We start from the raw sequence: 10,439 nt of genomic DNA, 5'->3' as shown, positions 1-10,439 counted from the left end.
GTAAGGAAATCGACACAGGTAAGGAAATCGGTGCAGGTAAGGAAATCAGCACAGGTAAGGAAATCGGTGCAGGTAAGGAAATCGACACAGGTAAGGAAATCGACACAGGTAAGGAAATCGGTGCTGGTAAGGAAATCGGCGCAGGAAAGGAATCAGCACAGGTAAGGATATCGATGCAGGTAAGGAAATTGGCACAGGTAAGGAAATCGACACAGGTAAGGAAATCGACGCAGATATGGAAATCGGTGCAGGTAAGGAAATCGGCACAGGTAAGGAAATCGGTGCAGGTAAGGAAATCGACGCAGGTAAGGAAATTGACACAGGTAAGGAAATCGACACAGGTAAGGAAATCGGCACAGGTAAGGAAATCGGCACAGGTAAGGAAATCGGTGCAGGTAAGGAAATCGGTGCAGATAAGGGAATCGGTGCAGGTAAGAGAATCGACACAGGTAAGGATATCGGCACAGGTAAGGGAATCGGCACAGGTAAGGGAATCGGCACAGGTCAGGAAATTGACGCAGGTAAGGGAATCGGCACAGGTAAGGTAATCGGCACAGGTAAGGAAATCGGTGCAGGTAAGGAAATCGGCACAGGTAAGGAAATTTCTGCAGGTAAGGTAATCGGCACAGGTAAGGAAATCGACACAGGGAAATCAACACAGGTAAGGAAATCGACACAGGTAAGGAAATCAACACAGGTAAGGAAATCGGTGCAGGTTAGGAAATCGGCACAGGTAAGGAAATCGGCACAGGTAAGGAAATTTCTGCAGGTAAGGTAATCGGCACAGGTAAGGAAATCGACACAGGGAAATCAACACAGGTAAGGTAATCGGCACAGGTAAGGTAATCGGCACAGGTAAGGAAATCGACACAGGGAAATCAACACAGGTAAGGAAATCGACACAGGTAAATAGATCGACACAGGTAAGGGAATCTGCACAAGTAAGGAAATCGGTGCAGGTAAGGAAATCGGCACAGGTCAGGAAATCGACACAGGTAAGGAAATCGACACAGGTAAGGGAATCGGCGCCGGTAATGAAATAGGTCCAAGTAATGAAATCGACAAAGGTAAGGAAATCGGCACAGGTAAGGAAATCGACGCAGGTAAGGAAATCGACACAGGTAAGGAAATCGACACAGGTAAGGAAATCGGTGCAGGTAAGGAAATCGACGCAGGTAAGGAAATCGACGCAGGTAAGGAAATCGACACAGGTAAGGAAATCGACACAGGTAAGGAAATCAGTGCAGGTAAGGAAATCGGTGCAGGTAAGGAAATCGACGCAGGTAAGGAAATCGACGCAGGGAAATCGACACAGGTAAGGAAATCGACACAGGTAAGGAAATCGGTGCAGGTAAGGAAATCGACGCAGGTAAGGAAATCGACGCAGGTAAGGAAATCGACGCAGGGAAATCGACACAGGTAAGGGAATCGACACAGGTAAATAGATCGACACAGGTAAGGGAATCTGCACAAGTAAGGAAATCGGTGCAGGTAAGGAAATCGGCACAGGTCAGGAAATCGACACAGGTAAGGGAATCGGCGCCGGTAAGGAAATCGACACAGGTAAGGAAATAGGTCCAGGTAACTAAATCGACACAGGTAAGGAAATCGGTGCAGGAAAGGAAATTGGTGCTGGTAAGGAAATCGGCGCAGGAAAGGAATCAACACAGGTAAGGAAATCGACGCAGGTAAGGAAATCGGCACAGGTAAGGAAATCGGTGCAGCTAAGGAAATCGACGCAGGTAAATAGATCGACACAGGTAAGGGAATCTGCACAAGTAAGGAAATCGGTGCAGGTAAGGAAATCGGCACAGGTCAGGAAATCGACACAGGTAAGGAAATCGACACAGGTAAGGGAATCGGCGCCGGTAATGAAATAGGTCCAAGTAATGAAATCGACAAAGGTAAGGAAATCGGCACAGGTAAGGAAATCGACGCAGGTAAGGAAATCGACACAGGTAAGGAAATCGACACAGGTAAGGAAATCGGTGCAGGTAAGGAAATCGACGCAGGTAAGGAAATCGACACAGGTAAGGAAATCGACACAGGTAAGGAAATCGACGCAGGTAAGGAAATCGACACAGGTAAGGAAATCGACACAGGTAAGGGAATCGGTGCAGGTAAGGAAATCGACGCAGGTAAGGAAATCGACACAGGTAAGGAAATCGACACAGGTAAGGAAATCGACACAGGTAAGGAAATCGACGCAGGTAAGGAAATCGACACAGGTAAGGAAATCGACACAGGTAAGGAAATCGACGCAGGTAAGGAAATCGACACAGGTAAGGAAATCGACACAGGTAAGGAAATCAGTGCAGGTAAGGAAATCGGTGCAGGTAAGGAAATCGACGCAGGTAAGGAAATCGACGCAGGGAAATCGACACAGGTAAGGAAATCGACACAGGTAAGGAAATCGGTGCAGGTAAGGAAATCGACGCAGGTAAGGAAATCGACGCAGGTAAGGAAATCGACGCAGGGAAATCGACACAGGTAAGGGAATCGACACAGGTAAATAGATCGACACAGGTAAGGGAATCTGCACAAGTAAGGAAATCGGTGCAGGTAAGGAAATCGGCACAGGTCAGGAAATCGACACAGGTAAGGGAATCGGCGCCGGTAAGGAAATCGACACAGGTAAGGAAATAGGTCCAGGTAACTAAATCGACACAGGTAAGGAAATCGGTGCAGGAAAGGAAATTGGTGCTGGTAAGGAAATCGGCGCAGGAAAGGAATCAACACAGGTAAGGAAATCGACGCAGGTAAGGAAATCGGCACAGGTAAGGAAATCGGTGCAGCTAAGGAAATCGACGCAGGTAAGGAAATCAACACAGGTAAGGAAATCGACGCAGGTAAACAAATCGGCACAGGTAAGGAAATCAACACAGGTAAGGAAATCAGCACAGGTAAGGAAATCGACGCAGGTCAGGAAATCGGCACAGGTAAGTCGACACAGGTAAATAGATTGACACAGGTAAGGGAATCTGCACAAGTAAGGAAATCGGTGCAGGTAAGGAAATCGGCACAGGTCAGGAAATCGACACAGGTAAGGGAATCGGCGCTGGTAAGGAAATAGGTCCAGGTAACGAAATCGACACAGGTAAGGAAATCGGTGCAGGTAAGGAAATCGACGCAGTTAAGGAAATCGACACAGGTAAGGAAATCAACACAGGTAAGGAAATTGGCACAGGTAAGGAAATCAGCACAGGTAAGGAAATCGGTGCAGGTAAGGAAATCGACGCAGGTAAGGAAATCGACACAGGTAAGGAAATCGACACAGGTAAGGAAATCGGTGCAGGTAAGGAAATCAGCACAGGTAAGGAAATCGACGCAGGTAAGGAAATCGACACAGGTAAGGAAATCGACACAGGTAAGGAAATCGGCACAGGTAAGGAAATCGGTGCAGGTAAGGAAATCGGTGCAGATAAGGGAATCGGTGCAGGTAAGAGAATCGACACAGGTAAGGATATCGGCACAGGTAAGGGAATCGGCACAGGTAAGGGAATCGGCACAGGTCAGGAAATTGACGCAGGTAAGGGAATCGGCACAGGTAAGGAAATCGGCACAGGTAAGGAAATTTCTGCAGGTAAGGTAATCGGCACAGGTAAGGAAATCGACACAGGGAAATCAACACAGGTAAGGAAATCGACACAGGTAAGGAAATCAACACAGGTAAGGAAATCGGCACAGGTTAGGAAATCGGCACAGGTAAGGAAATCGGCACAGGTAAGGAAATTTCTGCAGGTAAGGTAATCGGCACAGGTAAGGAAATCGACACAGGGAAATCAACACAGGTAAGGAAATCGACACAGGTAAGGAAATCGACACAGGTAAGGAAATCGGCACAGGTAAGGAAATCGACGCAGGTAAGGAAATCGACGCAGGGAAATCGACACAGGTAAGGAAATCGACACAGGGAAATCGACACAGGTAAGGGAATCGACACAGGTAAATAGATCGACACAGGTAAGGGAATCTGCACAAGTAAGGAAATCGGTGCAGGTAAGGAAATCAGCACAGGTCAGGAAATCGACACAGGTAAGGGAATCGGCGCCGGTAAGGAAATCGACACAGGTAAGGAAATAGGTCCAGGTAACTAAATCGACACAGATAAGGAAATCGGTGCAGGAAAGGAATCGACACAGGTAAGGAAATCGACACAGGGAAATCAACACAGGTAAGGAAATCGACACAGGTAAGGAAATCAACACAGGTAAGGAAATCGGCACAGGTTAGGAAATCGGCACAGGTAAGGAAATCGACACAGGTAAGGAAATAGGTCCAGGTAACTAAATCGACACAGATAAGGAAATCGGTGCAGGAAAGGAAATCGGTGCTAGTAAGGAAATTGGCACAGGAAAGGAATCGACACAGGTAAGGAAATCGACGCAGGTAAGGAAATCGGCACAGGTAAGGAAGTCGACGCAGGTAAGGAAATCGACGCAGGTAAGGAAATCGGCACAGGTAAGGAAATCGACGTAGGTAAGGAAATCGGCACAGGTAAGGAAATTGGCACAGGTAAGGAAATCGGCACAGGTAAGGAAATCGACACAGGTAAGGAAATCGACACAGGTAAGGGAATCGACGCAGATATGGAAATCGGTGCAGGTAAGGGAATCGACACAGGGAAATCGACACAGGTAAGGAAATCGACACAGGTAAGGGAATCAGCACAGGTAAATAGATCGACACAGGTAAGGGAATCTGCACAAGTAAGGAAATCGGTGCAGGTAAGGAAATCGACACAGGTAAGGAAATCGACACAGGTAAGGGAATCTGCACAAGTAAGGAAATCGACACAGGTAAGGAAATCAGCACAGGTAAGGGAATCGGTGCAGGTAAGGAAATCAGCACAGGTAAGGAAATCAACACAGGTAAGGGAATCGGCGCCGGTAAGGAAATAGGTCCAGGTAACGAAATCGACACAGGTAAGGAAATCGGTGCAGGTAAGGAAATCAACACAGGTAAGGAAATCGACGCAGGTAAGCAAATCGGCACAGGTAAGGAAATCAACACAGGTAAGGAAATCGACGCAGGTAAGGAAATCGGTGCTGGTAAGGAAATCAGCACAGGTAAGGAAATCGACGCAGGTCAGGAAATCGGCACAGGTAAGGAAATCGACACAGGGAAGTCGACACAGGTAAATAGATTGACACAGGTAAGGGAATCTGCACAAGTAAGGAAATCGGTGCAGGTAAGGAAATCGGCACAGGTCAGGAAATCGACACAGGTAAGGGAATCGGCGCCGCTAAGGAAATAGGTCCAGGTAACGAAATCGACACAGGTAAGGAAATCGACACAGGTAAGGGAATCGGCGCTGGTAAGGAAATAGGTCCAGGTAACGAAATCGACACAGGTAAGGAAATCGGTGCAGGTAAGGAAATCGACGCAGTTAAGGAAATCGACACAGGTAAGGAAATCAACACAGGTAAGGAAATTGGCACAGGTAAGGAAATCGACGCAGGTAAGGAAATCGACACAGGTAAGGAAATCGACACAGGTAAGGAAATCGGTGCAGGTAAGGAAATCAGCACAGGTAAGGAAATCGGTGCAGGTAAGGAAATCGGTGCAGGTAAGGAAATCGACACAGGTAAGGAAATCGGTGCAGGTAAGGAAATCGACACAGGTAAGGAAATCGGTGCAGGTAAGGAAATCGACACAGGTAAGGAAATCGACACAGGTAAGGAAATCGGTGCTGGTAAGGAAATCGGCGCAGGAAAGGAATCAGCACAGGTAAGGATATCGATGCAGGTAAGGAAATTGGCACAGGTAAGGAAATCGACACAGGTAAGGAAATCGACGCAGATATGGAAATCGGTGCAGGTAAGGAAATCGGCACAGGTAAGGAAATCGGTGCAGGTAAGGAAATCGGCACAGGTAAGGAAATCGGTGCAGGTAAGGAAATCGGTGCAGATAAGGGAATCGGTGCAGGTAAGAGAATCGACACAGGTAAGGATATCGGCACAGGTAAGGGAATCGGCACAGGTAAGGGAATCGGCACAGGTCAGGAAATTGACGCAGGTAAGGGAATCGGCACAGGTAAGGAAATCGGCACAGGTAAGGAAATCGGTGCAGGTAAGGAAATCGGCACAGGTAAGGAAATTTCTGCAGGTAAGGTAATCGGCACAGGTAAGGAAATCGACACAGGGAAATCAACACAGGTAAGGAAATCGACACAGGTAAGGAAATCAACACAGGTAAGGAAATCGGTGCAGGTTAGGAAATCGGCACAGGTAAGGAAATCGGCACAGGTAAGGAAATTTCTGCAGGTAAGGTAATCGGCACAGGTAAGGAAATCGACACAGGGAAATCAACACAGGTAAGGTAATCGGCACAGGTAAGGTAATCGGCACAGGTAAGGAAATCGACACAGGGAAATCAACACAGGTAAGGAAATCGACACAGGTAAATAGATCGACACAGGTAAGGGAATCTGCACAAGTAAGGAAATCGGTGCAGGTAAGGAAATCGGCACAGGTCAGGAAATCGACACAGGTAAGGAAATCGACACAGGTAAGGGAATCGGCGCCGGTAATGAAATAGGTCCAAGTAATGAAATCGACAAAGGTAAGGAAATCGGCACAGGTAAGGAAATCGACGCAGGTAAGGAAATCGACACAGGTAAGGAAATCGACACAGGTAAGGAAATCGGTGCAGGTAAGGAAATCGACGCAGGTAAGGAAATCGACGCAGGTAAGGAAATCGACACAGGTAAGGAAATCAGTGCAGGTAAGGAAATCGGTGCAGGTAAGGAAATCGACGCAGGTAAGGAAATCGACGCAGGGAAATCGACACAGGTAAGGAAATCGACACAGGTAAGGAAATCGGTGCAGGTAAGGAAATCGACGCAGGTAAGGAAATCGACGCAGGTAAGGAAATCGACGCAGGGAAATCGACACAGGTAAGGGAATCGACACAGGTAAATAGATCGACACAGGTAAGGGAATCTGCACAAGTAAGGAAATCGGTGCAGGTAAGGAAATCGGCACAGGTCAGGAAATCGACACAGGTAAGGGAATCGGCGCCGGTAAGGAAATCGACACAGGTAAGGAAATAGGTCCAGGTAACTAAATCGACACAGGTAAGGAAATCGGTGCAGGAAAGGAAATTGGTGCTGGTAAGGAAATCGGCGCAGGAAAGGAATCAACACAGGTAAGGAAATCGACGCAGGTAAGGAAATCGGCACAGGTAAGGAAATCGGTGCAGCTAAGGAAATCGACGCAGGTAAATAGATCGACACAGGTAAGGGAATCTGCACAAGTAAGGAAATCGGTGCAGGTAAGGAAATCGGCACAGGTCAGGAAATCGACACAGGTAAGGAAATCGACACAGGTAAGGGAATCGGCGCCGGTAATGAAATAGGTCCAAGTAATGAAATCGACAAAGGTAAGGAAATCGGCACAGGTAAGGAAATCGACGCAGGTAAGGAAATCGACACAGGTAAGGAAATCGACACAGGTAAGGAAATCGGTGCAGGTAAGGAAATCGACGCAGGTAAGGAAATCGACACAGGTAAGGAAATCGACACAGGTAAGGAAATCGACGCAGGTAAGGAAATCGACACAGGTAAGGAAATCGACACAGGTAAGGGAATCGGTGCAGGTAAGGAAATCGACGCAGGTAAGGAAATCGACACAGGTAAGGAAATCGACACAGGTAAGGAAATCGACGCAGGTAAGGAAATCGACACAGGTAAGGAAATCGACACAGGTAAGGAAATCGACGCAGGTAAGGAAATCGACACAGGTAAGGAAATCGACACAGGTAAGGAAATCAGTGCAGGTAAGGAAATCGGTGCAGGTAAGGAAATCGACGCAGGTAAGGAAATCGACGCAGGGAAATCGACACAGGTAAGGAAATCGACACAGGTAAGGAAATCGGTGCAGGTAAGGAAATCGACGCAGGTAAGGAAATCGACGCAGGTAAGGAAATCGACGCAGGGAAATCGACACAGGTAAGGGAATCGACACAGGTAAATAGATCGACACAGGTAAGGGAATCTGCACAAGTAAGGAAATCGGTGCAGGTAAGGAAATCGGCACAGGTCAGGAAATCGACACAGGTAAGGGAATCGGCGCCGGTAAGGAAATCGACACAGGTAAGGAAATAGGTCCAGGTAACTAAATCGACACAGGTAAGGAAATCGGTGCAGGAAAGGAAATTGGTGCTGGTAAGGAAATCGGCGCAGGAAAGGAATCAACACAGGTAAGGAAATCGACGCAGGTAAGGAAATCGGCACAGGTAAGGAAATCGGTGCAGCTAAGGAAATCGACGCAGGTAAGGAAATCAACACAGGTAAGGAAATCGACGCAGGTAAGGAAATCGACGCAGGTAAGGAAATCGACGCAGGGAAATCGACACAGGTAAGGGAATCGACACAGGTAAATTGATCGACACAGGTAAGGGAATCTGCACAAGTAAGGAAATCGGTGCAGGTAAGGAAATCGGCACAGGTCAGGAAATCGACACAGGTAAGGGAATCGGCGCCGGTAAGGAAATCGACACAGGTAAGGAAATAGGTCCAGGTAACTAAATCGACACAGGTAAGGAAATCGGTGCAGGAAAGGAAATTGGTGCTGGTAAGGAAATCGGCGCAGGAAAGGAATCAACACAGGTAAGGAAATCGACGCAGGTAAGGAAATCGGCACAGGTAAGGAAATCGGTGCAGCTAAGGAAATCGACGCAGGTAAGGAAATCAACACAGGTAAGGAAATCGACGCAGGTAAACAAATCGGCACAGGTAAGGAAATCAACACAGGTAAGGAAATCAGCACAGGTAAGGAAATCGACGCAGGTCAGGAAATCGGCACAGGTAAGTCGACACAGGTAAATAGATTGACACAGGTAAGGGAATCTGCACAAGTAAGGAAATCGGTGCAGGTAAGGAAATCGGCACAGGTCAGGAAATCGACACAGGTAAGGGAATCGGCGCCGGTAAGGAAATCGACACAGGTAAGGAAATAGGTCCAGGTAACTAAATCGACACAGGTAAGGAAATCGGTGCAGGAAAGGAAATTGGTGCTGGTAAGGAAATCGGCGCAGGAAAGGAAATAGGTCCAGGTAACGAAATCGACACAGGTAAGGAAATCGGTGCAGGTAAGGAAATCGACGCAGTTAAGGAAATCGACACAGGTAAGGAAATCAACACAGGTAAGGAAATCAGCACAGGTAAGGAAATCGGTGCAGGTAAGGAAATCGACGCAGGTAAGGAAATCGACACAGGTAAGGAAATCGACACAGGTAAGGAAATCGGCGCAGGTAAGGAAATCAGCACAGGTAAGGAAATCGACGCAGGTAAGGAAATCGACACAGGTAAGGAAATCGACACAGGTAAGGAAATCGGTGCTGGTAAGGAAATCGGCGCAGGAAAGGAATCAACACAGGTAAGGATATCGATGCAGGTAAGGAAATTGGCACAGGTAAGGAAATCGACACAGGTAAGGAAATCGACGCAGATATGGAAATCGGTGCAGGTAAGGAAATCGGCACAGGTAAGGAAATCGGTGCAGGTAAGGAAATCGACGCAGGTAAGGAAATTGACACAGGTAAGGAAATCGACACAGGTAAGGAAATCGGCACAGGTAAGGAAATCGGCACAGGTAAGGAAATCGGTGCAGGTAAGGAAATCGGTGCAGATAAGGGAATCGGTGCAGGTAAGAGAATCGACACAGGTAAGGATATTGGCACAGGTAAGGGAATCGGCACAGGTAAGGGAATCGGCACAGGTCAGGAAATTGACGCAGGTAAGGGAATCGGCACAGGTAAGGAAATCGGCACAGGTAAGGAAATCGGTGCAGGTAAGGAAATCGGCACAGGTAAGGAAATTTCTGCAGGTAAGGTAATCGGCACAGGTAAGGAAATCGACACATGTAAGGAAATCGACACAGGTAAATAGATCGACACAGGTAAGGGAATCTGCACAAGTAAGGAAATCGGTGCAGGTAAGGAAATCGGCACAGGTCAGGAAATCGACACAGGTAAGGGAATCGGCGCCGGTAATGAAATAGGTCCAAGTAATGAAATCGACAAAGGTAAGGAAATCGGCACAGGTAAGGAAATCGACGCAGGTAAGGAAATCGACACAGGTAAGGAAATCGACACAGGTAAGGAAATCGGCACAGGTAAGGAAATCGACACAGGTAAGGAAATCGACACAGGTAAGGAAATCGGCACAGGTAAGGAAATCGACACAGGTAAGGAAATCGACGCAGATATGGAAATCAGTGCAGGTAAGGAAATCGGTGCAGGTAAGGAAATCGACGCAGGTAAGGAAATCGACGCAGGGAAATCGACACAGGTAAGGAAATCGACACAGGTAAGGGAATCGACACAGGGAAATCGACACAGGTAAGGAAATCGACACAGGTAAATACATCGACACAGGTAAGGGAATCTGCACAAGTAAGGAAATCGGTGCAGGTAAGGAAATCGGCACAGGTCAG

Source organism: Pristiophorus japonicus, unplaced genomic scaffold (assembly GCF_044704955.1).
Source record: "Pristiophorus japonicus isolate sPriJap1 unplaced genomic scaffold, sPriJap1.hap1 HAP1_SCAFFOLD_782, whole genome shotgun sequence".
Lineage (NCBI taxonomy): Eukaryota > Metazoa > Chordata > Chondrichthyes > Pristiophoridae > Pristiophorus > Pristiophorus japonicus.
This window is presented reverse-complemented; position numbering follows the sequence as displayed.